Below are 27,387 nucleotides of genomic sequence, written 5' to 3'. Positions count from 1 at the left end.
CAGCTTCTAGAACAGGCAAGTCCACAGCGAGCACCCACGGAGAGTTAGGGAGGGCAGAGGAGCAGTGTTGATCTGCGCACGTCCCCTCTGAGCCGGTCCACAATACTGGCAGTGGGGTTCCTGCCTCCAGGCTGCTGGGGGACTGCGGCTGCCCAGGTGGGCTCTGGGCTCTGGGCTTTTCCCCGCGCTGCCTGCGGCCACGCCAGCAGCCCTACACACAGCTCCGGTTAGGGACCTCAAGGGGTCTCCAGTTTGGTGTCGGACTTGGTGCATTTGAGCGCACAAGGCATCTGTAGGGAAATTTAGAGAGCGCCACCGTGTCCTGTCCAGGGCTGCTGGGTCCGCTCTCCCACTGGGCCTCGTGGGTGACTCAGAGGCAGCCGGGTCCTGGACAGGGAGGGGCAGGAGGCCCTGTCCCAGGGGCCACCCCCAAGGGAGGGGCAGGTTTGAGGTCCAGCATTATCTCCGCCACATCGCCAGCTGCTCCGTCAGCAGATCCCTGTTCTGATGGGAGCCCGCTGTCCTGGGCGCCACCCTTCGTTTACAGCCCTTGTCCCAGTGCAGTGACAGGGGCTCCTGGCCACAGCCTCAGAAGCCTGGCGTGGCCCCCCCACGGGGCAGTGCCGTCACTGGGCCAGGCAGGCAGCGTGCATGAGGGGCCTCCCGCTGGGGCCAGCCTGGTCCCCTGGACCGTAGAATAGGGACAATGGTGCCCACATGGAGACACTCAGATTTGAAGGAGGCGCCTGTGTGAAGATGCTGAGGGACTCTTAAGCACTGTGTGGGGGCTTCAGTGTCCTCTCTGTGGACCAGGCTGAGAACCCAGCTCTGCCTGAGGCTGATGGACACTCAGGGGCTGGGCTGGTGCCTCGGGGTCAGTCCTTCTCAGGCTGCCCGTTCTCCTCAGATCCACACCCCACGGGCATGAGCACAGGTGGCCGTGACAGCAGGTGTCCTTGTGCCTCCTCCTGTCCACTCCACTGCCCCCAGCTGCTGCTGCCTCCTGGTAGCCCATCAGGGCCCTGTGGGTGTGGCCTGGGAAGTCACTTCCCTGTGGGGGGAGCACCCGGCAGCTCTGGGCCCCGTAGGGCTGCCCAGCTGCGGCTATCCCCTTTTCCAGCTCTGGAAACTGAGGCACGGACTGAACAAGCTCAGGCCACACTGCTTAGAGCTGGGATTCGAGCCCAGGTTGCAGGATTTCAGAGGGTTCCAGAAGGTTCCAGAGGTGTGCATCGACCACTAGACTGTTCTTATAGGGTTTGTTTTCATGCATGTGTGTGTGTGTGTGAGGAAGATCGTTGCTGAGCTAACATCTGTGCCAACCCTTCTTTATTTTGTATGTGGGACACAGCCATAGCATGGTTAATGAGTAGTGTAGGTCTGCACCTGGGATCCAAACCTGCAAACCCTGGGCCACTGAAGCAGAGCCCGCAAATTTAACCACTACACCACCAGGCCGGCCCCAAGACTGTCTGTATGTTTTTGAACCTCTCAGGGCAGCAGGAGGAGAGAAGGCGGCCCGAGGCTTCTCCCACATGCCCTGTCCCCCAGGAGAGACCAAGAGCCCTTGGTTCCAGCATCGGGGGCCACTTGCCGCGCCTCCAAGAACTGCCCCTGCTGTCCCCGAGTCCCAGTGGGCACTGCAGTCAGATGCATGCCGACATCGCTACCTGGAGGAGGAGACCCTCCTCACCCCGCACCTCCAGCCTCAGTCCCGCTCAGTCCTCAGAGCCGCGCACGTGACCTAGGGTTCCATCAGGATTGGTCAGTAAATGTGCCTTTCTACAGAGAAGAGCTGAAGCCCTGAGGGGGCATGTTTGGGGGACATTTGCATATTAGGGGGCACTGGATGCCCCCTCCTGCCCATGACACTAAACTACCACCTCCCTGGCGCTGGTCACAGGTCAGGGACAATTCCAAATCTCAGAAAGCAGTGCACTACCTTACCCCACGCCCCCAGGAAACCAGTTCTCCTGGCTGCCTGGCCCCAGCCAGTGTCTCTCCCTGGCCAGTCCCTGACGTCCTGGCTCACACTCACCTGTCCCCACAATGTCCCCTGAGCTCCAGATCTGACTCTTGCTGTGCCCGACGCCGTGTCCCTGCAATCTTCTGTGACCCCTGAAGGCCCTCTTCTTAGGACACAGGGCTCATCTCAGAAAAGAAGAGCCTGAATGAAGAAAAAGCGAAGTAACACAGGCTGCTTGTAAAATAATTAATCTTTAAAACTTTATTTAACTTGCTGTGACATGGAATCCAAGACACTAATTAACAAGGGGAACACAAAGGGAGGCTGACACTTTTAACCGGTCCGTCTGGAGGAGGCATGCCCCCCACACACCCAGCAGAGGGGCAGGGGGCTCAGAGCTGAGGGCTGGCGCTGCAATGACTCACCTGAGTCCTCAGCCTCCAGCCGGCTCCCCGCGTGCCTGCTTTGTGGCCTGGATGCCTCCCGATTCCATGGGTGAGTAAGGGGAGGGCCAGGATGAGGGTAAGTAAGGGGAGGGCCTGGGTGAGGACACGTCTTTGCATTAGATACAAAGAACTCGCCCCGAGGACATTTTGACACTATTTTGTAAGGTACCGTCCCAAGATGCTCTGGGTCTGCCAAGAGGACAGAACATTCTGAGCTTCCGAACAGCCCTTTCCATCCTGTAGAAAACGGGCCCCTGCAGATGGACGCTTTGCCTTTCATCCACTCATTCGTTCACTCATTCATTCATTCAACAGATTCTTTCCACCTGGTGGAGAGATGGCAGTGGGCAGGGCAGACAGCGGGGCCCCTGCTCTCAGCCAAGCAGCCAGGCAGAATTCCAGAACAGGAAGGCTTCTTGGAGGAAGGGGCAAGTTAGGTCAATCCTGAAGGGCAGGTGGCAAGGGAGGGACATTCTAGGCAAAGAGGACAGCAGAGATGTGGAGGCGCAGAAACCGGAGGGGCCGGCAGGGGCCTCACCAGCCTTCACGGGTCTGGACCTCATCCTAAGGACAACAGAGAGGGGCTGTGGATTCAAGACGGGGTGCAGGGGAGAACTCTGCGGCAAGAGGCACCGCAAGCCTCAGTTTCCCATCCGTAAACGATGATGGGGCTGACTACAGCTCCCCCACCTTCTAGAATTCCATCTGTTTCCAGACTCCCGGGGGCAGGCATGATATTCCAGCCACCTCCCCACCAGACAGCACCCCCCTGGGCAGCAGCGCCGCCCCCTCTCCCGTCCCACCTCCTGCCCCCAACCCCTGGCCCCACCGACCCCCAGCCCACTTACCTTGGCCTCGGCAACTCAGGCTTGTTCTCAGCCAGGCACTCCTGGCCTGGGCGAGCTCAGAGCTGCGCTGGCCTCACCCCAGCCACCTGCCTCTCCTCCCAGGCCTCTCCCCAGGAAGGTGAAAATGCCCCATTTCCGCTGCAGAAACGTTGCGAATGTGGGAAGGAGGGGCGGGTTGGAAGGAGGGGGTGGGGTGGGAGAGAGAAGGCAAGGGGCTCTTCCCCCCGGAATCTCTCCTCTCAGCACCCTGCCCTCCCCGTCAGCCTCCCAGAGCCCTTTCCAGGGTGGAACCTTCTTGTACGATCTCCCAGCTTCCTGTGGGCATCGCGGAGGACAGGTGTGGGCATGCTTCATTCCACTCAGGGTGCTGGCGCTGTGGGTCACCTTGTCCAACTTTGCGGTGGCAGATCTTAGAGACTGCTCCATGTCGGCATATGGAAGCCTCCTTCGTTCTTTTTATCATACATTTTAACTGTGAAAATACAACATATATGCCAAAACATATGTAAGACATTTATGTACACGCACACAGAAACTTGTACACCGTAGCATTATCCACAATAGCCAGAAAGTGGAAACAACCCAAATGTCCATCAACTGATGAATAGATAAATAAAATGTGGTCCATCCATACAAAGGAACATTACTCAGCCATGAAAAGGAATGGAGTACTAATTCATGCTACAACAGGGAGGGACTTGGAAAACATCATGCTCAGTGAGAGAAGCCAGACACAAAAGGGCACATAATGTAAGATTCTATTTATGTGAAATGTCAGAACAGGCAAATCTAAGGAGACAGAAGGTGAGTCAGTGGTTGCAGGGACAGGGGGAGGGGGATGGGGTGTGGCTACTAATGCATGTGGGGTTTCTACTTAGGATGATGAAAATATTCTAAAAGTAAATAGTCGTGATGGTTGCACAACTCCGAATATACTAAAAACTACTGAATTGTAGACATTAAAGGGGTGAATTTTATGGTATGTGAATTATATCTCAATAAAGCTATTATTAAAAACATGTACAGTCTAATTGATGAGGATTATTTTGGGCTGATTACTTTTGAAAGCTGCAGACAGGAAGGAAACTCTGAAGGGTGGAATTTGCTTGCCCTTTGATGAGAGACATTTGCATTTGTGAAGGAAGTCTCCATCTGTGGGGGTGTCTCCCTCTCTGCACGAGGAGGAAGCGGGGGTGATCTTATCTCTAGAAACTCTTAATGGGGAAGGCAAGGACCTAAGTCTGCATAATAATCTTGCTCTTGTTTGCTGTACTTGTCTGGTAACCTCATATAACTGACCCCCCCCCCCCCCACCAACAACAACATCCTCCTTTGTCTTTAGCTGAAGATGATATTTAAGGTGGTGGCTTCAGCCATTTACTTAATCTGATCTGATTCTTATCTAAAGTTATAGGACCACCCAATGACCAGAGCCCACCACCAACATCTTCCTTTGTCTTGTAAAGAGATAACTCACATACCTATGCCTTAAATTTAGCCCTACCCTCAACCCATGTTTGCAGCTCTTACTGCCCCTGGGTCCTGTCCCCATGCCTGCAGCCATTCACTGCCCATGGGTCCTGTCGCCATGCTGCAGCCCTTCACTGCCCCTGGGTCCTGTCCCCATGCTGCAGGCCTTCGCTGCCCCTGGGTCCTGTCCCCATGCTGCAGGCCTTCGCTGCCCCTGGGTCCTGTCCCCATGCCTGCAGCTCTTCACTGCCCATGGGTCCTGTCCCCATGCTATTCTCTGAATAAAAGAGCACTACTGCCAGACCTTGAGAGTCCAAGAAATCTTTCTTTCAACTCCTCGGCTTGCCAAGCCCACACAGTAATGACTTATTTTGAGGGAGCTGCTACCCAAGTCAAGAAGCAGACACCAGCCCTGGGACCCCGGTCCTTCTGTTCATACCAATCTCTTCTTGCTTTCCCTCGGAACTCCACAAAGCTGTTTATTTTCCTTGCTGTGTAGTACTCCATGGTCTGCCATCCCCCAGGCTGCCCCAGCTCTGGTACACACAGCCACATCTCCCATGCCACACAAGCAATGCGACCTTGGCCCTCCCTCCCTTGAGGGGTGGGGTCCATGACCCTCTGCCTGGGTTTGTGACTTGCTCGTAGACAGTAGGATGTGGTGGATGTGATGCTGAGTGGTTTCCGAGGCAGGGTCTGTGCTAGGGACTGAAGGTTATCTCCCCCCACAACTCTGATGTTGACACACTGATCCCCAACGTGCTGTGTTAGGAGGTGGGGTCTTTGGGAGGTAATTAGGTCATGAGGATGGAGCCCTCGTGTTGGGATTAGTGCCCCTAAAGGAAGAGAAGGGACACAGCTGATCTCTCTTGGCTTCGTGGGCACCCAGAGAGAAGGCAGCTGTCTACACTCCAGGACGTGGACCTGCCCCAGACACCAAATCTGCCGGCACCCTGATCTCAGACTTCCCAGCCTCCGGAGTGTGAGAGAGACATATCTGCTGTTAAGCCCTGGGTCTGTGGTATTTGTTGCAGCAGCCTGAGCCGACAGCAGGCCAACAGCATCTGAGTTGTCCACAACATGCTTGCTGGGACGCTCAAGCCACCATGCTGAGAGCATCTGTGACAGCCCCATGGGGCCTGTGGAGCAGATGCTAGCCGTCCACTGAGCCTGGCCCCCTTCCTCACCCTCAGGTCTGTGAGCACAAAAAAAGCGGGTATTTGAAGCTGCTCAGTTTGGGGTAGCTCCACACAGCGATATTAACTGCATGGGCTGTCTCTACCCCTGGCTCTAACGGAGGTCCCCTGGGCACGTGTGCACCTGTCTGAGGCCCGTGCTCCCAGCTTCAGGGGATGCGGCCAGGCTGCACCCCGGGTGGCTGCACCGACCGCCCCCTTTCGAGCAGGCGCAGACTATTCCACCATACGGAGGTGCGGGACACTCCCCACAGCCCCAGTGGATGGCGTTTGGCTATTTCTAATCGCCTGCTACCACAGGCACGCTCCCTGCCTGCCTCGAATGTGCCTGAAGGTAATATTACTGGGCCAGATCACGTGCATTTTACAGCAGGTCCAGAGACACTGCCCAACTGTCCTTCCATGACCTTGTGCCCCTGACTGGACATACCGGCCCCTCCTCCTCACACCATCACATATGAACTTGGGGTCGACAGCACACGGCGTTTGGGATCTCTCACAGTGCAGCCGTCACAACAGCAGCAGCAGGGACCAGCCCTGACGTCCGTCCACAGGTGAATGGATAGACAAGTGGTAGCGGGTCCTTCTGTGGAGTGTGACAAAGAATGAACCGGAACTGTTGACACGTGACAACGCAGATGGGAAGAAGCCAGACTGTGCTGGTGCACGTGTGTGGAGTCCTGGAACCGGGGGCTCGTGCTCTGGCAGCAGTGCCTCCAGGCGGGGCGAGGCGGAGGATGGGACACAGCCCCACGGAAGTCTCTGAGCACTGAGATCTGTTACATCAGCTCCTCAGTGCAGGAGCAGGTGATGTGGGAACAAGTGAGCACCCAGGGCGGTGACCCTCCAGAGAGCTGGACCCTCGTCTCCTGAGGTCGGCGAGTCAGGGGATGACTGTCCTCTGGGAAAATCTGAAGGATGGGGCCTGGGAGCTGCAGCCAGATCAGGGTACACTTTGCAAGTTTGGTGGACAAGGAAGGACAAGAATGTCCAATGCGTGCACCTTTCCTGGGTCTGTGGAGCCAGCCTGGGACCCTGGGAGGCCAAGGGGCCAGCTGTGGGAGCCCTCACCTTTGTGCAGGAAACAGCATGGTGTCCCCAGCCACAGGGACCATCACTAACGCCCTAGAAAAGGTCCCCCTGTAGCTGCACTTGGGCTCCAGGGCCGCCGTGCTGGTTCAGTCAGAGCCGAAGTCCTTCCATGGCCCATGGCCTCACACAACTGACCTCCCACCAGCCCTGAGCTCCCAGGGCCCCCAGACTTCCTTGCGGCCCCGTTCAGCCAGGCCAGGCCCACAGGATGTCCCTGGAACTGGAGATCCTTAGCTTGATTACACTGCATTTTTCCCAAAAAGGTCACATTCATAGGTTCCAGGGGACATACCTTTTGGGGGCCACCATTCCACACACCGCAGGGGGGTTTAATCTGCGCCCCATCTTATACATAGGCTCACAGATGCTGAATGACCCACCTGAGGCCACCCAGCTGGTGAGTGAGTGAGATTCAGAACCAGGGAGTACAGAGACCGGCTCCACCGGAACACCCTCGGTGACGCTGTGATACCAAGTGACCCCTCTCTCAGTGACATGTGCCCTGTTCCTGCTGCGGGTCCACCAAGGGTGGGCAGCTGTGCCCTGAAGTCACTCTGGGACAAGCAGAAGGAAAGAAGAGTCTCAGAGGGCCACAGTCGCTCCCCTGGAGGAGCCCAGGGCAGTGGCCAGACCCGGTCTCCCTGTGCCGGGAGGAAAAACCCAGGCACATCTGGAGAACAGGGTTAACGAGGGCCTCTCCACTCTCCTCCAGGCAAAGACTCTCGGAGTCGGTTCCTTCTCGGGGGGTGTGGCAGCCTCTGAGGAACAGAGGCAGGAACAGGACACACAGGGGGCGGGAATCAGGGGCCCCCGGGCGGAACGTGCTGACAGACACCTCACGTGGTCCTGCTCAAGGTCCACCGGAGTCCGGCCTTGGCAGGCTGAGCCAGGAACAAGAACACCCCTCGGGGTGCAGGGATGCTCAGAGTGGCACTGGTGTGTCCGCCTCAGGTGGGAACAAGGTGTCACACGGGAATTTCCACCCTGTAGTAGGGTGGCGGTGACCCGTGCTGAGAGGGGAGATGGAGAGCCAGTGGGAGTGGATGAGGTGGGTCTCAGCCCCTCCTCCACTCCTGCACCCGACCCCCCATGGATGCCTGGCTGCGGGAGCTCAGGCCAGCGGGGCGCAGGGCAGGCTCCTGTGGGAGGCATGAGATGCGGGGGCTGGAGGAGCTCAGAGTTGGGCCTCAAAGGCCCCCCTTGGCTGCAGCCCAGAGCAGGGGCGGATCAGCCAGGGAGGGGCTGCCACGAGGGTGTGCAGGGAGTGCAGGGCGGCAGGGGGCTGGGAGAGAACCTTGGCCGCGTGGGGTGGGGCTGCCCTGCTTCCTTTCCCTCCCAGCTTGCTTTGACCTTTTACCTCTGATGATTCCTCCTGAGCGTCTCTGTTCCCCCAGGACACCTGAGGGCCGAGGCATGGACATGCCTGCAGGTCTCTCTCTTTTGAAGGTGAGGATTGTGAGCAGGGTCCAAGCGGGGAGTGTGGCGGGGGCCTGTCTGGGCTGAGGGGCCCTCGAGGGTATAAACGCCCACCCTCCACCCCCAGGGCCGCTGGCTGATCCAGAAGGAAGTGACTCGTGCACGTGCTGCCGCTGGTTAGTGACGGAGGCAGGACCAGGCCAGCTTCCCCACTGTCCTGCCAGCCGTGGGCCAAGCACAGTCGTCTGCCACTGCAGGAGGGTCAGCTGTGTGTCGGCTGCATTTCCTGCCTCCAAGCCCACTCAAAAGGAGAACAGCTGGCCTGAATCCTGAGTAACCAGGGGCAGATGGCAGTGTGGCAGCCTGCCAGCCATGCACATCTCAGACTCAGCCAGACGTTGGTTGAAGTGTGGAGAACAGACTTCCATCAGCAATAACTCGGGCGGAGGGGAGAGCCCAGCGTGAACCGAACTCCACTCGGTTGTGCAGATGAGACTTGCTGTAAGGGGAGAAGGAAGAGTGGAGAGGGGAGAGCTGGGGTCGATGGTGTCACAGAGGTCGAAAGTCACAAAAAGTGGGAAGGGTACCCCAAAACGCATTTGCCGTAATAGTTGCTGAAAAGCAGCCTGAAGGGAGGATGTGCTGAAGCCCTGAATGCTGCTCGAGCCTCCGCTTCCTGGGAGAAAGGACTCAAGTCAACGCTCTTGCGGCGTTGGGAGTCCCCTTTGTCCTCTGCACAGTTACTCACAGAAACACACCCCAAGGAATAGGAACTTTGGACATTTTATAATTTTGGTCTAGTTTCTTGAACAGCTCAGGAAAAACGAGTGACATTCCTCCTGTTTTGGATTTTCTCTGATCTTAGAGCTCAAACTAATCCCTGCTGGGTTGACAAGCAGTTGCATCAGCTTCGCCCCTTAGGACAGCGGCAGGACCTTCCGAGTGCCCAAACCAGAGGCGCCGACGTTCACACACACTTCCTCCACCCTCTGGCTTAAAGCTGTGGATGAGTCATGTTTTATGTTAAGCATGTGACTAAAGTATGTTATTAAAAGTTAAATTAAAAAAAAGAAGCAGGCAGGGAGGCCTGGTCCCTGGGAAGCCATCTGGGTTTGCTCATGGCCGCTCGTCCAAGTTGGGCTCTGGTGCTCCTTCAGAGGCTGGGAGACAGGCCCTGTCTTCGGGCGTGGCTGGAACAGGCGGGCAGTTCCCGGGCAGTCTCGAGCTGTCTCAGGTGGGCACTTTAAAGGGGTCCAGGGTCATCCTAGGGACGCAGCTCAAGCTGTCAGAATGGTGTTAGCACTTGTTCGAGTCTGCAGGCCAAGGGGAGGCCTGTGGAGATGAGGGCTCAGAGGAGCCTGGCTGGGGTCCGGTCAGGGAGAGGGGCTTTGTCTGCACGGGGCGGCTTCGGGACAGGAGGCACGGTGCATCCCCCTGGTCAGTCTTCTCGAGTGGTGCCCAAGAGCACGAGGGTCAGGAGAGGGAAGGTCCCGGGCCTTGGTGGCTTTCGGCCTTCTCCCCTGGTCCAGCAGGAAACCAGCGGGGTAGCTTACCCCAGGCTGCCCGCAAACTCGGGGCTTTCCTGCAGGGTCCTCGAGCGGGGCCCTGGGCTGGCAGAGTTGCACCTCAGCGGCAGCCCCAGGGGTGGTGGCTGGAGGAATGCAAGCGGAGGGGGTGGCAGGATTGGTGCCGCCCTGAGCACCGGGCCTGGGACAGTGAATCCCTGCCTGAGTCTGAGGCCACCTTCCAGCTCTTCCGGTTGTGCACCCTCAATCCAGCCAAGCGGGAAGCCTTTCAGGTCCCCAACACTCTGCCCACCCCCGCCTGGCTGACAACTCCTCATCCAACCTTAGCTGGGTGTCACCACCTCCAGGAAGTCTTTCTTGCTTTCACCACTAGGGTGGGTTCAATGGTCTCCTATGACCCCACAGACCCCTGAAGCTCGCTCAAACTCCTTGGTGAGCGTCTGCTACTGTGGCCTGACGCCCACTCACTGCCAGCCCCGCAAAGGCATGGGTGGTACTTGTCTCCCTCACAATTGCTATCTCCAGGCCAGGCACAGAGTATACGTCCAGAAATATTAGTGGGTGGATTGCCGACAGCTTTGGTTCCCGTACTTTACCGTGTGGGAGAATACCAGAGAGAAAACTGGTGCTGTTTTTTATCTACCAAATTCTTGGAGGAGGTTGTCAAGAGGATGAGACCGCCTCTTGGCTCGGGGCAATGCCAGGCTCCTACCCCTCCCCTCTCCTTGGAAGGTATGTTCTGCACCCCGTTCCCACCGTGAGCTGTTCCAAGGACGTAGCCCGGAGAGAGTGAGGTGCGGTCAGGACCACCTGGATGGTACATGACTGAACCCGGGCAAGGCCTCCGTGTAAACTCAAGCTTTGGCAGGCGGGTGGGGAGATCTGCTCGTCTTGCGGCCACACAAGACCGGTCTCGTCTGCAGGTGTCCCTGCTTGTTCCCCCACCACCCCCACTGACCTGGAGCGGCCGCCTCTTTCTCCAGTCTCTCGCCACCCTCTGCGTACAGGGCCAGATCGTGAGCCAACACAAATGTCCGACAGTGAGGGAAGGGGACGGGAGGTGCATCCACTGCTGCCCCAGGATGGAGTCATGCAGCCACTGAAGATGGGTGTGTGCCGAGCACAGGAACCTGGCGCAACGCGCCGCTCTGCTTAAAAAGCTCAATACCCAAATACACGTGAGCAGTTACCATACGAAAGCTGGGCCACCACACCAGCGTGCTTTTCACTCATCATGTTGGGACAATGATGCAGCCATCTGAAAAAAGACCAGGTTGTACTCCCCACCTCACCCTCTACAAACACGGGGTGTGCCAGCAACAGAGCAGTGGCGACAAGACCTGAAAGTACTAGAAGAAAACAGATGCAGATTCTCCAACTGCCTTGCAAGGCGTAGAGAAAGACACCGGTGCATTTTCCTACGAAGGAAACGCCACACCGGCGGACGAAAGGTCAGCGGCAAACCAGGACATGTGTTTGCGATAACGTAGACGGCAGACAAAGTGCTGACACAGAAGCAGCTCTTAGAAACCGTTTTTAAAAAGGACGCAGTCCAACAGGAACAGGGCAAAGGACACAAACAAAAAGATGGCAGAAAAAACATCCCCGAACACCTGAATAAATGCTCAGCTGCACTCAGAATGAGAGAAAGCACACCAAACGGCACCAAGAGACCATTCTTCTACCGAGCCGATTGGAAAAAATCCAAAAGTTAGCTGGAATCAGAATCACCTCTGTCCTTTGGACGAGCTGTCCCGCTTTGGGAAATTTATCCTATAGCCGTCCGCACACCCCGGAGACGGGGTTGACATGCGGAGACCCACTGCAGCATTGTCTGTCATTTCACAGACCACCCCAAAGCTTGGGGTCTAACACAGCGATGATTCATTATTTCTCACGAGTCTGTGGACCGGCCGGGCCCAGCCGGGGTCCTTCTGCTCCCAGGGTGTCAGCAGGGTCATTCCCTGGGGCTTGGCCAGTGCTGGAATGTCCCAGACACCTTCACTCCCGTGTCCGAGCCTCAGCTGCTTGTCTGCGGCCTGGCTGGGCCTCTTTTCCAGCAGAGCAGTGCGGGCCTTCCAGAGGCCGGTGGTGGAAGCTGTCTGAACCCACCAAAACCAGCACAGACTCACGTCTGCCACATTCTGTTGGTCAAAGCAAGTCGCAGCCCATGTTCAAGGGGAGGGAAAAGCAGGGTGCACACAGAGGGAGGGGAGCTGTTTTCAGTGGTCATCTTTGGAAATAACCTATTATGTATTAGTAGCAAAGGAGTGTGGACAACTGGTGTCTACCTGGAGGAGGACGGTTAAAAACACAAGTATTCTGTGCGGCTCTCTATATGCTGATGTGTGAAGTCTCCAGGGTGCTGCTCATGGCAAATGGCATCGTACAGAAGGGAGGAGAGAAGACACTGCCCCCACCCTGTCATCTGACCCCAAATCCAGCCCAATCCCAGCTCCCTGGCTTCAAGCCCAGAGTTGCCAGGTTGGGGCTGCCCTGGCCCAGCCTGAGGGGTGAGCTGAGCCTTCCAGGGCGGGGCAACCAGGCAGAATGAGGAGGACTGCGTGGTGAGCGGGGGGCTCAGACTGGCGGGTGCCCACGGGGTCCGTCCTCCCCCAGGGGATAAGGGGCAGGCAGCAGGTGGGATCAATGGTGGGGGGCTGCTCTGGGACCCCAGACACGCCACTGCCCAAGGGAGCACCATACATGCTCCCAGACTTCTGACTTTGACGATGGGAGGTTTGTTCTGGGGTCGTCAGGACTGAAAGGGTGTGCGCCCCTTTTCAGCAGGGTCTCATGACCCATCACTCCTCTCCTGGGCCGTGGAAACCAGTACTTTTTGTAAACACTCCTTAAATGCTTTTGATTGGCACAATTATAATGCCTGTGTTTGGGGGGTTCACCATGGAGCACGAACATTTAAAGCCCCGCTTCTTGTCCTAGGAAGCAGAGGCCCTCTTGCCCTCTGAGGGCACTGTCCCACAAACCTGGTAATTCACACCTCACCACAGACAGAAATGGGAGTGGCCCTCCTCCTAGAACCACCACCCCTGCTGGCCTATCCTTTAAGAGACTTCCCCCACTGCCTCAGGACCTTGGCACATGCCGTTCCCTCTGCTGGCAGGCTCTCTCCCTGCTTGGTTGCCTGGTCCATGGGTTGCATCTACTTCTCCCCCAGCTCTCCCCAAACCTCACCCCTTGCTGAAAGCTGTCCCTGACCAACACTCGGCCGACCACAGGTGTGGGAGCGTATGTGTGTGCAAGGGTGTACACACAGACAGGCACACGCACACAAGCTCTGACTGCATTTCCCTTTCACAATCCCATCACTGTCTGGGAGATGATGTGATGGGTGTAAATCCTCACCAGACCCTGCCTGGAAGGAGGTGGGGCCAGGCGGGGTGGGGCCAGGCGGGGTGGGGACAGTGTGGTCAGGTCCTGTGGCTTGGGGTGCCCTGGCTGGTCTTGGAGACTAAAGGGGGTGGAGGGTGTTAGTCGGAGGTTTCTGCCTGATGAACAGATATTCTGGGTAAAATGTGCCATGGCCGCTGCCCTACCCCAACCTCTGCTTGGGGATCTGGGGCTGGGACCCCAACATGTCACAACCATTGAACTTCAGTGCCAGAGTGAGTCCCACCAGTGGCCCCAGAGGGTGACTCCAGCAGAATCTTTCCTGGCAGGATGCTCATGGCCTTGAGGGGCTAAATGGGCACCAGGGACCTGCCAGACCCACTGCTCAGAGCACTGTCTCTCTGCTGGGGTAGGGCCTCCGGCCGAGGAGACAGACAAGAGTGGAGGGCTGGCAAGGGGCATCAGGACGGGCCTGTGAGGGCAGCTGAGACTCAGGACAATGGCCAGCCGTCACCTGGCAAGGACCTACGTCAACATTTTAGCAGTGAGTGTGGCTGCTCTAGCACACACCTGCCGGAACCAGCCCACTGGCGGGGCAGTCTGCCAGCAGAGCCTCCCTCCACTTCCCTGCCGAGGCTCCAGACTCTGCTCGCAGCCCCGCGGGGACCCACATGAGCTCGCGGATGAGCACGCCCAGGCCTGCTTCTGCAGCGTCCGCACCCCTCAGAGTCCGGCCCCGCAGGCTGCCTGTACCTTCCAGCTCCAGACACAGACGTCCTCTTGGTGATTCCCCTCATTCAGGTGAGGGTCCTCGGCTGGGTGGGGGTGTCTGGGCAACGCTGCTCACACTGCCCCTTCCATCCACCCAGAGCCTCACTCCCTCCTTGACACCGGGCAGTGGACCCCGCCTCCCCAAGTCCTTCCTATCGTCGTCCCTGAATCTAACACCAGCCCACGGGCTGCCTCCTGCGCCTTCCGCCAGCAGGGCCTGGCTGCCAAGGACGGTTTCCGGCACGGCTGCACCTGTGGGGCTCCTTGAGCGCCCCCCGACAGTCTCCTCAGCGATGGCAACTTAAACTTACAAAGCGGGAGCACCACAGGCTCTCTGAGCTGCTTCAACGCTGTAGTGCACAGTAAGATTTCAGCTGAGAATCACAAGTCGAAATCGATTTCTCAGTAACATGTTCAAATTCCTCTCACAAAGCTGAGCTCTCCACCCTTGGGGCCGCCGGTGTCTAGGAACTCAGGGTTTGCGGGATTTCAGGAATCGCACCCACTTCTGCAGATGCTGTAAGGTCTGGCAGGGACAGGCTCCCCTGTTTCTGCCTCAAGACATTAGAATATTCACTCTCAGTGGGACAAAAATTACTACAAATAGCTTCACGTCAGTTCAGGCCAGGTGTTTCCAATCAAATGAGTGTTAGTGCAATAATTAACAAAAGACTCATTTTTCAAAGCTTTTAGATTGGGAGTGAATATGACCTGTGACCAAATTCTCTAAAATATTACGAGACTTTCAAATGCCAAATACGTAAAATTTCTTTAGCACAAAAATATTGATGCCACAGGTGTCATTCTTTAGAATTTCTAGTACGTATTTTTAAATAATTTTGGAATTAAAGATAATGCTGGCCTCACTTTGGACACAGCCCAGCTCCTGGCACGGCCGGGGCTGGAATTAGGCCTCCAGACCCCCGGGGAGCCCCCTCGCCTTCACTCAGCTCCATCGTCTGTCTCCTTGTCTAGAACGTGGCCTTATTAGCGAAGCATTTCTGTTTGGTCACCAATGTACCCCCAGCACCTAGGATAGTGCCTGACATACAGGAGGCGCTCAAAAATGATTTATTGAATGAACCAAAAAACGTTGCTCACCCAGTAAGGAGACAATTGTAACAAGCCAAGTGGGTTCAGAGGTTTCCTTCTCAGCTGGCTGGGGTTGTGTCGTGACCAGAGATATTGCGCAGAGTCTGCCAGAATTCTGGCTGACAAGACAGGGAGATTCCAAGAACAGTGTTACCAACAATAATAGGACCTGGGCCAGCCCCGGGGCCTAGTGGTTAAGTTCGGCGTGCTCTGCTTTGGAGGCCCAGGTTCAGATCCCAGTCACAGACCTACACTGCTCATAGGTGGCCCTGCTGTGGTGGTGACCCACACACAAAATAGAGGAAGACTGGCACAGTTGTTAGCTCAGGGCAAATCTTCCTCAGCAGAAAAAAAAATAATAAAATAAAAATAATAAGACCTTTATAACTTAAAGAGAGGTTGGCCCTATAGCTCTCAGGACCTGTGGGTCTCTCTCATTGCTGTGCCATGACATCTGCGACCTTGTATCAGCTGAGTAGATCTGCACTTCCTGGGCTCTAAAGATATCTAACCATCTAGCTATACATACATCCGTTTATCTATGCCCACCCGTCCATCATCCATCCATCCATCCACCCATCCACTCTCATCTACCTATTCATCTATCTAATTTTTCACTCTTTTTTTTGTTTACTCTATTTTTACATAGTGGAGCTCATGTTGCCCATGCAACACTTTCTAACCTGGACTTTTCACTTAAAATTTTAGTATAAGTATTTTCCCATGAAAAAAATTTTTTTTAAAGATTGGCACTTGAGCTAACAACCGTTGCCAATCTTTTTTTTTTTTTCTGCTTTTTCTCCCCAAATCGCAGTACATAGTTGTATATTTTAGTTGTGAGTCCTTCTAGTTGTGGCATGTGGGACGCCGCCTCAACATGGCCTGACAAGCGGTGCCATGTCCGCGCCCAAGATCCGAACCAGTGAAACCCTGGGCCGCCGAAGCAGAGTACACGAACTTAACCACTCGGCCACGGGCCTGGCCCCTTCCATGAAATTTTTAATGGCTGCATATTGTTCTGTGGTGAGATACGGCATAAATAACTTCCCTTCATTCCTGGGTGTTTAGGTTGCCTCCCATTTCTTGCTACTACAAATCATGCTGAACTGAACATCGTCATTCACATTTCTGATTATTTAGTACACTATTTTCTGATTATTTAGTCCTAAATATGTATTGCAAATATGTATCTTTCTTCCTGCGTCTTTCCTGTCTGGATCTAGGAACTGCAGGGCACCTTCCAGAAACTAAGTGACTTCCTGGGGCTGCCGCTTGGGCTGGGAGAGGAGGACAGCATCCCGAACACTGCCCCTTCTCCTTCATGAGCCAGAGCAGCCTGGAGAGCACGGAGACCCCAGACCACAGCAGGGCAGCTTCCTGCGGAAAGCTGCGCTCCTTCCCAGCCCCCTCCTTAGCCCATGGGCTCCAGGCTGTCAGTATAACACACGTCACTAAAGGCTTGATGATGACAGTGCAGAGTCAGGACACAAAACAAAATGACCGAGAAGCTCCTGCCCGGAGGGGCGCCAGCCTGTGGTGCTCTCCCGTGCTGGCGGCCTGTCTCTCCCAGCTTACAGCTCTCTCTCCTCTCGTCTCTTCCTGGGCCCCTAAATCCTACTTCCTGAACCCCTCCAAGAAGGTGCCCCCAAATCCATTCCCTCCTAACAGTCTCTGCTCCACACATTCCCGTGGGAGCAGGTCCCCTGCTGCCCCCCTGGCCTCCTCCGGCTACGGGGCAGCACAACCTTCTCACTCCTCTGAAACCACAGCTGTAGGAGACACAACTCCCTGCCACCATTTCTTTAAAATCAATATACTATCCTAACCATCCTATGCAGGAGAAATATAAGGAAAATAACTTTAAAAAGATAAAGTATTTCAGCATAAAACTTGTGATCATGTCGACGTGAGCAGATATAATGGCGCGATGAGACTCACGCCCCTGAGCGTAGACCCCCCCAGACTCAGGCCTGGCAGGGCCTGAGCAGCTCTTGGAAAACTTGGAACAAGAGGAGGTGCCCCACCCCTCGATGGAGGTGTCTGCTGCGTGCTCAGAAGCCAGGCGTTTACGAAGCCAGGCAAGCTCGAGTCCTGGGGGCACAGGCTCCAGGGCCAGCGCGCACGCATGGGTTCTCATCTGCCTGAACGTTCGAGGAATGTCTGAACCATGGAATAGTATGTAGCCTTTAAAAAGAAGAACGTCTTGCCTTTTGCGATAACATGGACGGAGCTGGAGGGCATCATGCTAAGTGAAGTAAGCCAGATGGAGAAATGCTGCAAATCCTGCCTGGTCTCACTCACACGGACTCTAAGAAAGTCCAGCTCACAGAAACAGAGCAGAACGGGGGCTGCCAGATGGGGAGACACGGGTGAAAGACACAGATCTCCAGTTACAAGGTCAGTAGGTCCTGGGGTCTAACGTGCAGCATGGGAACTGGAGTTAACATACTGTATTGTACTTAAGAAGGTAGATCTTCTTTTTTTTGAAGATTTTATTCTTCCTTTTTCTCCCCAAAGACCCCCCCGGTACATAGTTCTATATTTCTTTTTAGTTGTGGGTCCTTCTAGTTGTGGCATGTGGGACGCCGCCTCAGCATGGCCTGAGGAGCAGTGCCATGTCCACACCCAGGACTCGAACTGGCGAAACCCTGGGCCGCTGAAGCAGAGTGTGTGAACTTAACCACTCGGACACGAGGCTGGCCCCAAGAACGTAGATCTTAAATGTCCTCACCACACACAACACATCGGTCATTGTGTGAGGCGATGGGGTGTTAACCAGCCTTATCGTGGGGATCACTTCATAACACGTACGAGTGTCAATCGTCACCTTGTGGCCTTAGACTTACACAGTGCCATATGTCGACCGTATCTCAGTGAAGCTGGGGAGAGGAAGATGACACGCACGCCAGGATGTCCTCACGGGACCGCTTCGTCACACTCTGTTTGAGTCATGGTTTGGGGATGGAAGTCCGAGTCTCGTCACTTCACCTGATGGAAAAGCAGGCCTGTCCCCTCGGGCGCTATTGTAGGAAGTGTCCGCTGAGCTCCCTGCCAGGCCCGGGATTCCAGAAGGGAAAATAGCGAGTGGGGCGGCCAGGCCCCCAGGGCGGGCGGGAAAGTTGAGAACAGCTGCTGTGCGTCACAGCTCTGCACGCCTGCTGTTAAGAATGTAGTGTACCAGACCGAAGCACATCTATGGAATCCTTCTATTTAAACAATAAAATAGTTTGGAAAATTTGAAAAATAAAACAAAACCAGCTGCTCCTCAAAGCCCCCCACACGCCAGGTCTCAGGGGAGTTTCCAGGTCCCGCAGCCTCCTTTCCTCCTCGGAGCAGGCCCGGCTGCAGGCAGGGGTGTCCACGGGCAGGTGAGCATCGTGAGGCTGCCCGACAAAGTACCACGAACCGGGGGCTTCACACAACAGGAATTTATTCTCTCACAGGCCTGGGGGCCAGAAGTCCAAAGTCAAGGTCAGCAGGGCCGTGATCCCTCTGAAACCTGTAGGGAGGGTCCTTCCTGCCTCTCCAGCATCCATGGGCCCTTGGCTTGCGGCCGCACATCTCCAGTCCCTGGGACCACCCTCTCCTATGAGGACACCAGTCCTTGGATTAGGGCTGCCCTAATGACCTCACTGACCTTGATCCCGTCTGCAAAGACTATTTCCAAACAAGGCCACACTCCAGGGACCAGGGCTTAGGACTGGAACGCGTCTTTTTGGGGGACAGACTTGGACCACAAGACTGGGAGGGGATGGTTGTTGGTCTCCTCTCTCCCAAGGAACCCCAGAGGTCAGCTGTGCTTCTTCTGTGGTCAGGGGGGGTTTCTCCCCCTCAGCCTGAGCTCCTCGTCCGCCTTCCCCCAGGTGGGGAGACTGCAGGGGGATTGGAAGCAGCACTTGACTCCTGTGCAGAATGAGAAATTCAGCACTGTCTACCAAGCCAAGAGGGGCGACTCCAGCATTCACCTCCCCTGGACGATGCACCAACCCCACCCCTGACCCCCCACCTGCTCCCTCCCGGCCCGGCTCCCTGACCACCCAGGTGGGCCTTCACCCCAGCCTGACAGTAAAAGCGGAGGGGCCTGCCGCGCGACCCTGCTCGCAGCTTTCTTTCGTGTCTGAGGACCACTCCCCTCCCACCGCCGGCAGGTGGGCTTCTGTGAAACTCGCCCCTTGCTGAACTCCAGGCCTAACCTCATGTCTGCAGGACAGGGCGCTGTGACAATGCCACCTTCAAGCCACCGAGGGCCGCCAGTATAATCGAGTCTGCCGAGGGGAGCCACAGGGTTTGGGGGGGAGGCGGGCGGATGCTTTGCACTCACTGTTTTATTTAATCCTGGGAACGCTGCAGGTTGGTACTCTCATCCCACAGACAGGAAACGGGAGGTGCCCAAGTTTGACATTAGGAAGGAGGAAGCCAGAGTGAATCCTGATCTGTCTGAGTCCTGAGCTCATGGCTGCGCCCATTGCTTCTCCCAAGAGGAGCTGAGGGCCTGAGAGGCTCGTAACTGAAAAGCCCACAGACTGAGGGTCATCACACGACCACAGGTGTGCTCCACCCAGTGCCAACAGCGCCACCTCGAGCCCCAGCCACGAGAGGCAGGGGCCACGGCATCCCTGGTCTGTGGCCAACAGCCTGGGAGGGGTGCTCGGTGGGCTCCTCTCTCAGACACCCTGAGTCTGCTACTGACCAGGCTGCCCCCACTCAGGGCCCCAGGCCTCCAGGAGCCACCCCGGAGCTTCTGGCAGGAGGGCATCTGGGAGTAAACCCCCGGAGAGACTGCCCAGGTCGGGCACACGCCTCCGGCTTCTCCTCTGGTTTTCCTGGGTGAGATTCAGGTACAAGTTCCTGTCCAGGCTCTGCTGGTCCAGCTGAGGGGTCAGTGTGGCCAGACTCCAACATCAGGGGGTGAGAGGGCCTGGGGGTGCCGGCCAGGCACCCAGTAAATTAGATGTAATTTACATATGTGAATGTATACTCCTCAAAGCACACACACGCACACGTGCAAGTCCGTCGAGGTGAACACCAACGTGTGTGTGTGTGTGTGCACAGCTTCATCACCAGGACCAGACGGAGCACACCCGCCCCAGGCCACCTGCTGACCTCGAACTTCACACAACGGACCGGCAAGGGCGACTCCCGCGCGTCTGCCTGTGGTGCCTGGTCTCACTGAGGGTCTCAGGGCTCCACCGTGTGGACGTTCCATGACTTATCGGTCCCTTCTGCTGTTGACAGCCGTCTGAGTCGCTTCCACTTTCTGCCTGCACATTTGTGTGGAGGTTTGCGTGACGGATCCACGTGTTTCTCTGGGTGCGGACCCAGGAGCGAGCGTCTGGGCCTGCCAGTTCTCCAAGGTGGCCGATCATCGCTCGGCCCAGCTTGGGTCAGAGACGCTGGGGCCCCCATCCTCACCGGGACAGGCTCTGTCAGTTCTGGTGAGGCAGGTGCTCCTGTGGCTCGATCGGCATCCTGATGAGGAAGGCCTGTCCGCGGCTCACAGGCCCCCTGAGGTTCTTGTCGTGGAGCCCCGGTTGCCTCTCCTGGGAGACCCGGCTGTGAGCGCAGCCCTGCTGTGGGCGAGGGGGGGCTTCAGAGAAGCGCTCAGCAGACACGAGCAGTGGTCCTCCACTCACTGCCTGGTCTTTTCTGACGGTGAACTCACCAGCTTGGCAGGCGAGCTGCAGCCGGGCAGGTGTGTCAGCTCACCCCTGAGACCCCAGGGCTGGGCACCTGGGCAGAGGGTCCAGCCCGACGACTGTTTCCTCCTGCCCAAAACTATCCCAGGTGGCCATGCTCCCCTGGCCCAGGAGGAGACAGTGGGGGACGCAAAGCTACAGGCTGGCGCCAAGTCCAACTAAGGGGAGAATGTGGTGTGATGGCACCGTCCCCGCGGCCCGCCTCCCTCCCGGCCGTGGCTGCCTCTCCTGTTCAGATGTGGGGACAACGGGCCACCCTGCTCCAGGCCATCTGCTGAGGAGCTGACATGGTCAGCTGGGCCAGCCGGGAAGGGAGAGCCCTCATTCTCCCCAGAGACGCGGGGAGTCTCCACGGGTCACTCCTTAGTTTGATGCTGTGACCAGTAGCCACTCTGCCAGGCCACCCAGACCACTGGACCATCTGGACCGATGGACAGCCACACGGGCAGTGCTCGGGCTGTGAGGGAGGGTCTGGAGAGGCCCAGGCTGTGGCCACTGCCCCTCGCCCTCCCCAGCCTCCTCCTTGGGGAGCCCAGGAGGGTCTGGATACCAGGGATCTGCTGCCAGCTGCCCACCCCACCCCGCCACGCCGCAGGCCCCACAGAACTCTGCTCTTCCCTCCGGCTTCAACGAGCTCCAGTCCAGTCCTCTGCCCCCCCAGCCACCGCCATGTCTCCACCTGTCACAGCAACCACTTCACCCACAGGGAGAGGTACACTCCCTGCCCACAGGGAAAGAAGGCCACCGGAGCGGAGGGAGCAGCTGTTTTGGTTTTGAAGACTCCCCACGTGCAGGCACAGACGCTCTTATGCACTGTGGCTGCTGCACAGCTGAACCTGGGAACTTTCGGAGGCTGCGCCAGTGCACGCTGCAGGTGTGCGCGAGCATGTCCCCCACACGAGCCTTTTCATAGCACCCCAAAGTGGGGAGGGGTGACCCAGATGTCCATCACTGGGCAGCGGGCCCCGGGGCCCTGGGGCAGCCTCTGGGCTCACTCAGGAATGGCCACTGAAGGGTCACTCACAATGATGACGAACCACAGCCACCGACGTGGATGAGGAGGAATCACGTGATTGAGAACGGGGCTCATGTGGGAGGAGCCCCTTCAGGCCACCAAAAGGATGCTGAAAGAGACACCCACGGACATGGAAGGATCCCAGAGTGCCCGAGGCCGCAACAGGTGGGGGCCAGCTGGGGTGCCTCTGTGGTGCCCGCCCTGCCACCACCGTGGGTGCGCCCTGTCCTTCCCTTCTTCTTGAGGAGCTCCTGGGTCCGCTCCCCAGCGCTCCCTGATGCCCAGTTGACGGCCCTCCTCTGCCTCCACACGCTGCGTCCTCAGGAGGGTTATGGAGCCATTTGCAGCATGGGGTCATAGCGCCTTCTCTGGGGCTGTGAGAATTGAGGGCATTGGGGGGTCTGAGGCGTGTGGGCCACCAATTCCTATTACACAGCACTCACCCCAATGACAGTGTTCCTCTGTCACAGAACAGGCAAGGGAACATTCAAGGAGAACTCTGGAGGAGAATGCACCAAGGTCTTCACACGGCTGCTCCAGGGGGACGTGCTGCTGATTTTTAAAATTATTTTTGCCTATTTAGATTTTCTAATTTTTCCACAAAGAACACAAATTGCTTTCGTAAGAAGAAAAAGAGAATTTTATGTTCAATAATAAGGTCCGAGACCCAGAAGCAAAGAAAGATGATAAGACAATCTGCTGGAACACACCATACCTGAAGCCATGCTATGACCACCAAGCTAAGGAGTTAAGACAAAATTCAGGAGCCATTAGGGCGCTTCTGATGGTCCCAAACAGGTGGCAGCATTCCCCAGCAAGTGGCCCTGAGAAGTCACTCTCTGCCCTAGAAGTGACTTACCTTATTCCTATTCATCAAGTCTCCACTTACATGCCACTTCCTCAGGGAAGCCTTCCTGGAATGCCAAGGCTGAGTCAGCCTCCCTTTCTGAGGTTTTCCCTACAAAAGAGACACCCATAATAACGATGGGAGACATTTTCCAGAAACTTATTTGATGCAAATGCTAAGTGTTTTACAAGCTGTTTTACTTTAGACTAGGTTTGGCTATAAGTAATATGGATAATTAAAAAGCAAAGTAGACGCTTATTTCCCTCTCCCCTCCAAGAAATTCTGAGAGGGTCAGGACCTAGGCCCTCCTATCTTCTTTATCTACCCTGTGTGGTTTCCATTTCCAAGTTCACATGTGGTGCAAGATGGCTGCTGAACTCCAGCCATTAGATCTCAATCCAAGCAACAGGAAGGAATGGGGAGAGAAGTGCACACCCTGAAGTTGTGCATACCACTCCTCCTCATAGTCTTGGCTAAAATGTAGTCATGTGGCCACACCTCGCAGCAAAGGAAACAGTCTTTATCGGGACAGCTATGTGCCCTGATGAAAACTGGGGCTTGTAATTATGGAAGAGGGGAATACAAGCTTCAGATGACCCCTAGTATCTTCGCACCATGGGCTGGATGTTGCTTGCAGTGGGCATGACAGAGGAGGGGCCAGCCTTGGAGACACAGCAGTCCCCAAAGTGGAGGCGGGCTGCTCCGACTTGGTGCGGCCTGTCCCGGGCACCCACGTCACGTGATCGAGGTCTCTCTGTTGGCTAGGTGGACGTGACTGCTGTGCTCTCGGGTTGGCACACAGCAGGCGTGTAATAAACGTTTGCCACTCTGCCGGGTGGAAGACCAGAGGACGGCGCCCAGCCCGCAGGGTGTGGGGAGCCCGGGTGCCCCACCAGCCCCCTCGGGCCATGCTCCTTGCCTCCTGGCGAGCTGTCCAGTCTGCTCCCACCTTGCCTGCCCCCAGCGCTGCTGCCAGGTGCTACATGAGCATAATCGGGGCTCAGGACCAGCGGTGGCCTTTGCCTTCCTCCTGGGGACCGGGACCCCCGGGTGTCGTCACAAGGCACCGGCTGGTCCCTCTCTGTGGGGACAGACCAAAGTGAAGCCCAGGTGGGCATCGGAGGTGGGCCATGGGTTCCAGGCCCAGCCACACTGCTGGGCACTCGGTGTGGGGAACTTCTCAGTGCCCTGTGTTCAGGAAGAGCCTGGGGACCCCAGGAAGAAGCCAGGACCAGGCAGAGTCGGATTCCCATTTATCCAGCGGCAGGAGGGGAGCCCCTTTGCTCATGCCATCACCCTTGGCCTCAGGTCCCCTTCCAGGCAGGGACCAACGCCCCCACCTTGAAGATGGGCATCGTTATGGGGTACCTCAGACCTCAGCAAACGCTGGATGGATGAAGGAGGAGCTTGCCCCGAGGGCCAGTTTGCAGCTCCCCTGCAGCGGCCAGAGGTGCTGACTGTTCCATCTGAGCCTCACGAGGCCCCACCCTCACCCCACGCCTGCTGTGCTCCGGGGGCCCATCCAGCTGGTGCAACCTGAGCACTGAGCAGACAGTGGCTCTGGCAAGTTTCCTGGGCCAAGTCCCTGAGTCTCCTCTGGGCCTTAGGCCCCCGGCCCCCAGGAGCCCGTTCTGCCTGTTCCTGCCTTCCAGGAGGCCCACAGGGGGAGTCTGGAACCTCTTCCCCTGGACCAGCTCCTCCAAGGGCTGGAGAAGGTTGTGCTGGTCTGCAGTCTACACACCTGGTGTTCTCAGGGACGTCCTGGTCAACACCCAGTGGCCCCAGGAAATGTCTGTCCTGGGCAGGGCACCCGGGTCCCAGCGACCCGCCAGTGGCCATCAGCCCACACAGCCTGGTCTGGTCTCCCAGAGTGGGCTGACGAGCTAGAGAGAGAGAGCCACGCAACGGGGCTGATTGTGGCTGGGGGTCAGAAAGAGCCTTCAGGACAGCAGCTGAGGACAAAGACCCCCACTCGGCCCTCCCCACAGACACACACACGTGCACACACAGCCAGGGGCTGTGTCCTTGAGTCCTGGGAACCAGGCTGCAAGGCCCAGCCCAGGACCCCCGCTCTGCACCTCCCAGCTGCATCCCGGGCCAAGTGGCTTAATTTCTCCCAGCTCGTGAAACACGCTTACAACAGGCAGCCACAAGGGGTGGTGGGACTTCAGTGCACTGAGGTTTGAGCCAAGTTTGGCGAGTACCCAGAACACGCTCCTCGCAAGCGGGGCTCAGCAGCTGTTGAGGTCTCGATGGGGGGAAAGGCTCTGCGCCAGGCTAGGGTGCTGGGTGCCCTTGCTAAAGGGGGGTCGGCGGGTGGACACCAGCGCAGGGGGAGGTGAGGGGCAGGGCATGGAAGGCCACTTTCGTCCACGGCTCCCCTGCGCCCAGGGCTGCGCTTGCTCTCCATCTGACAGCCTGCTGCCACCCCTGCACCAATTACCAGCACTTACTCACAGCTTTCTGCCTGGCTTCCTTTGTGCAGCAGAAGAAAGCACAGCCTCGATGCCGAGCTGCCCCTGTTCCCACTCCTGCCAGCCACGGCAGACTCTGAGGCTGGCAAGGGCAGGCCCTGGGCGTGGGGGACACGGACCGGGAGTCCTTGGCCTCTGAGGCCCAGCCTGGCCTCTGTGGGGGAGGCAGAGAGCCCGCAGAGCAGGGGGCACATTTACAATCAAAGGGACGGAGCTTTGGCACAACCCCCCTTCAGAAGGAGGAAGAAAAGCCACGCTCCCTTGCGAAATTGATATTTATTTGCCAAACAGGCATTCTGTGCCCGGCCCTGTGCGCCACCACCTTATACTTCCAGGCAGCTGTGAAGAGGGCCTAGCTGCCTAACAAGTTACCCCAAAACTAGGTGGCTTAGAACAGCAAACACGGATAAACTCACACGGTCTCTGAGGGTCAGGAACACGGGAAGGGATCAGCTGGGTGGTCCTGGCTCGGGGTGAGGACCTCAGCCCGGCTGGAGAGCTCCTCTCACAGGGGCGCTCACACAGCTGGTTGGTGCTGGCTGTCAGCTGGGACCTCGGTTCTGCTCCATGGTTGCTTGGGCTTCCTCGCAGCGTGGCAGCTGGGCCCCAAGAGCCAGTGTGTCGGGTGAGCCAGACAGCAGAGTGGCATCTTCATGACCAAGGCTGGAAGCCACACAGGACCCCGAGTCTGCCAGGACCCAGGGAGAAGGAACACCCACTCACCTCTCAACAGGAGGGGTGGCCAAGGAATTTAGGGCCATGACTTAAAGCTGCACACCCTCGTGTGACAGATGAAGATGAAGAATGACCTTGTCCAAGGTCACACAGCTATTGAAGGCTGGAGCTACATGTCCAGTCTGACTCTGGACCAGTGAGTAGGCCACTGGCCATTGTAAGCACCCTCAGGCTGTTTGTAAATCAGGAATCCAGCTCTGAGAAGGGACCGCTCCACTCGGCAGACGCAGCAATTTCTGGAGTCGGTGCGGGTGGTCCCGCTGCGGGTCCTTGCTGCTGCACACTCTGATTCTGCTGGCCGGGAGAACCTGCGTCCTGGCGTTGGTGCTCGGGAACCGGGGACCTGCTGACCTCATCTGCAGGTCGCCACGCAGGTTGGCAGGATTTCTGACCCCGGTCCTGGGTCCCCACCCTGGGAACCCGTCTGGATGATCGTCACCTGACGGAGGACTTTGCAGGTGAGGGTGTGAATCTGGGAACTGCCCCGGCCAGCTGGGCGGCCCGGCCGTCGCTCACCTGCTCTGAGCTTGCTTTTCTAGGCTGTGCACTGCAGCACCCGCCGACCTCTGGCGGACACCAGCCACTGGCCTGAGCAGAGGGCCCTCGGGGCTCCCCTCACAGGACAGTCGGGCTCAGGACCCAGGCACCTCCAAGCAGTGATTTCAGCTGCTCGCTCTGCGGGGGCTTCCTCCTCAGCAGGCCTGCCCACATGCCCGCCCAGCTGCTGCCATCAGTGCTGCCTGCTCCCACCACACCAGCCTACAGTCAGTGAAAGTCCCAAGACCGAGTCTCATTGGCCAGCTCAGGTCACGTGCCCACTGTGAGCCAATCACTGTGGCCAGGGGACAGCCTGCTCTCTGATTGGCCAGGCGTGGTCCCATGCCTGCCTTGGCATCTGGACAGTGATCCAGGCCCTCAAAATACTTGGACTGAGCAAGGGGGCCTCAAAGGAAAACTAGGCTGCTAATGGGAGGGAGGTGGGAATGGACGTGGGAAAGCAAAAGCAGTGGACGTCCAGCAGAGCCCCCCAGGGCGGTAATTCCTCTATGACTGTATGCGCCCTGGTAGAGCTGGGTGGCCTTCCCAGGCTGGACACTGGCTGGTAAAGGTCACCACAGCCTTACAGCCGAGCCGGCCCTCCACCTCCACAGCCCGCTGAGCCTGCCCACTGGCCCAGCCCCAGGGCAGCTGCCTCCTGCTGTCCGCCATCCATACCTGCTCTCCAAGAGGGTGTCCCCTGAGGGCTGTCCCCACTGCTGCCTGCTTCCTCTTGGTGGGAGGGGAGGTCTTCACACCTCTGCCCCCTCCCTGTTTCACGTGCTCTGGGAGCAGCTACATCCCTCTAAGGCAGCGGCTCTGGGAAGGGCCCCTTCCTCCACGCCCAGCTCACTGGGCCCCCTGCCCTGCCCTGGACGGGGGCGGCTCCCTGGGCCACCACTGCTACCA

The 27,387-nt window shown here is 57.3% G+C and overlaps 1 protein-coding gene and 1 long non-coding RNA gene across 3 annotated transcripts in view; one reads left to right on the top strand and one right to left on the bottom strand.

Annotated features, from left to right (window-relative positions):
• The window catches only part of DPEP1 (dipeptidase 1), a 31,820-nt gene extending 17,574 nt beyond the window's left edge, over positions 1-14,246 (bottom strand). For both annotated transcript variants that reach the window (XM_044761573.2, XM_044761572.2), the window contains exons 1-4: positions 14,065-14,246; positions 3,261-3,732; positions 2,392-2,976; positions 2,039-2,167 (exon numbers count right to left, since the gene is read on the bottom strand). The gene's annotated coding sequence lies outside the window, so the exon portion shown is untranslated. The remainder of the gene's footprint in view (positions 1-2,038; positions 2,168-2,391; positions 2,977-3,260; positions 3,733-14,064) is intronic.
• Positions 7,869-9,533, top strand: LOC139042357 (uncharacterized). Its single transcript, XR_011499022.1, has 3 exons — positions 7,869-7,969; positions 8,413-8,464; positions 8,562-9,533. It is a non-coding gene; the product is annotated as an uncharacterized lncRNA (long non-coding RNA).
• Positions 14,247-27,387: the final 13,141 nt, after the last annotated feature.

Source organism: Equus asinus, chromosome 28 (assembly GCF_041296235.1).
Source record: "Equus asinus isolate D_3611 breed Donkey chromosome 28, EquAss-T2T_v2, whole genome shotgun sequence".
Taxonomy (NCBI): domain Eukaryota; kingdom Metazoa; phylum Chordata; class Mammalia; order Perissodactyla; family Equidae; genus Equus; species Equus asinus.
The sequence above is the reverse complement of the archived record's forward strand: the minus strand, read 5'-3'. Positions and strand labels throughout refer to the sequence as shown.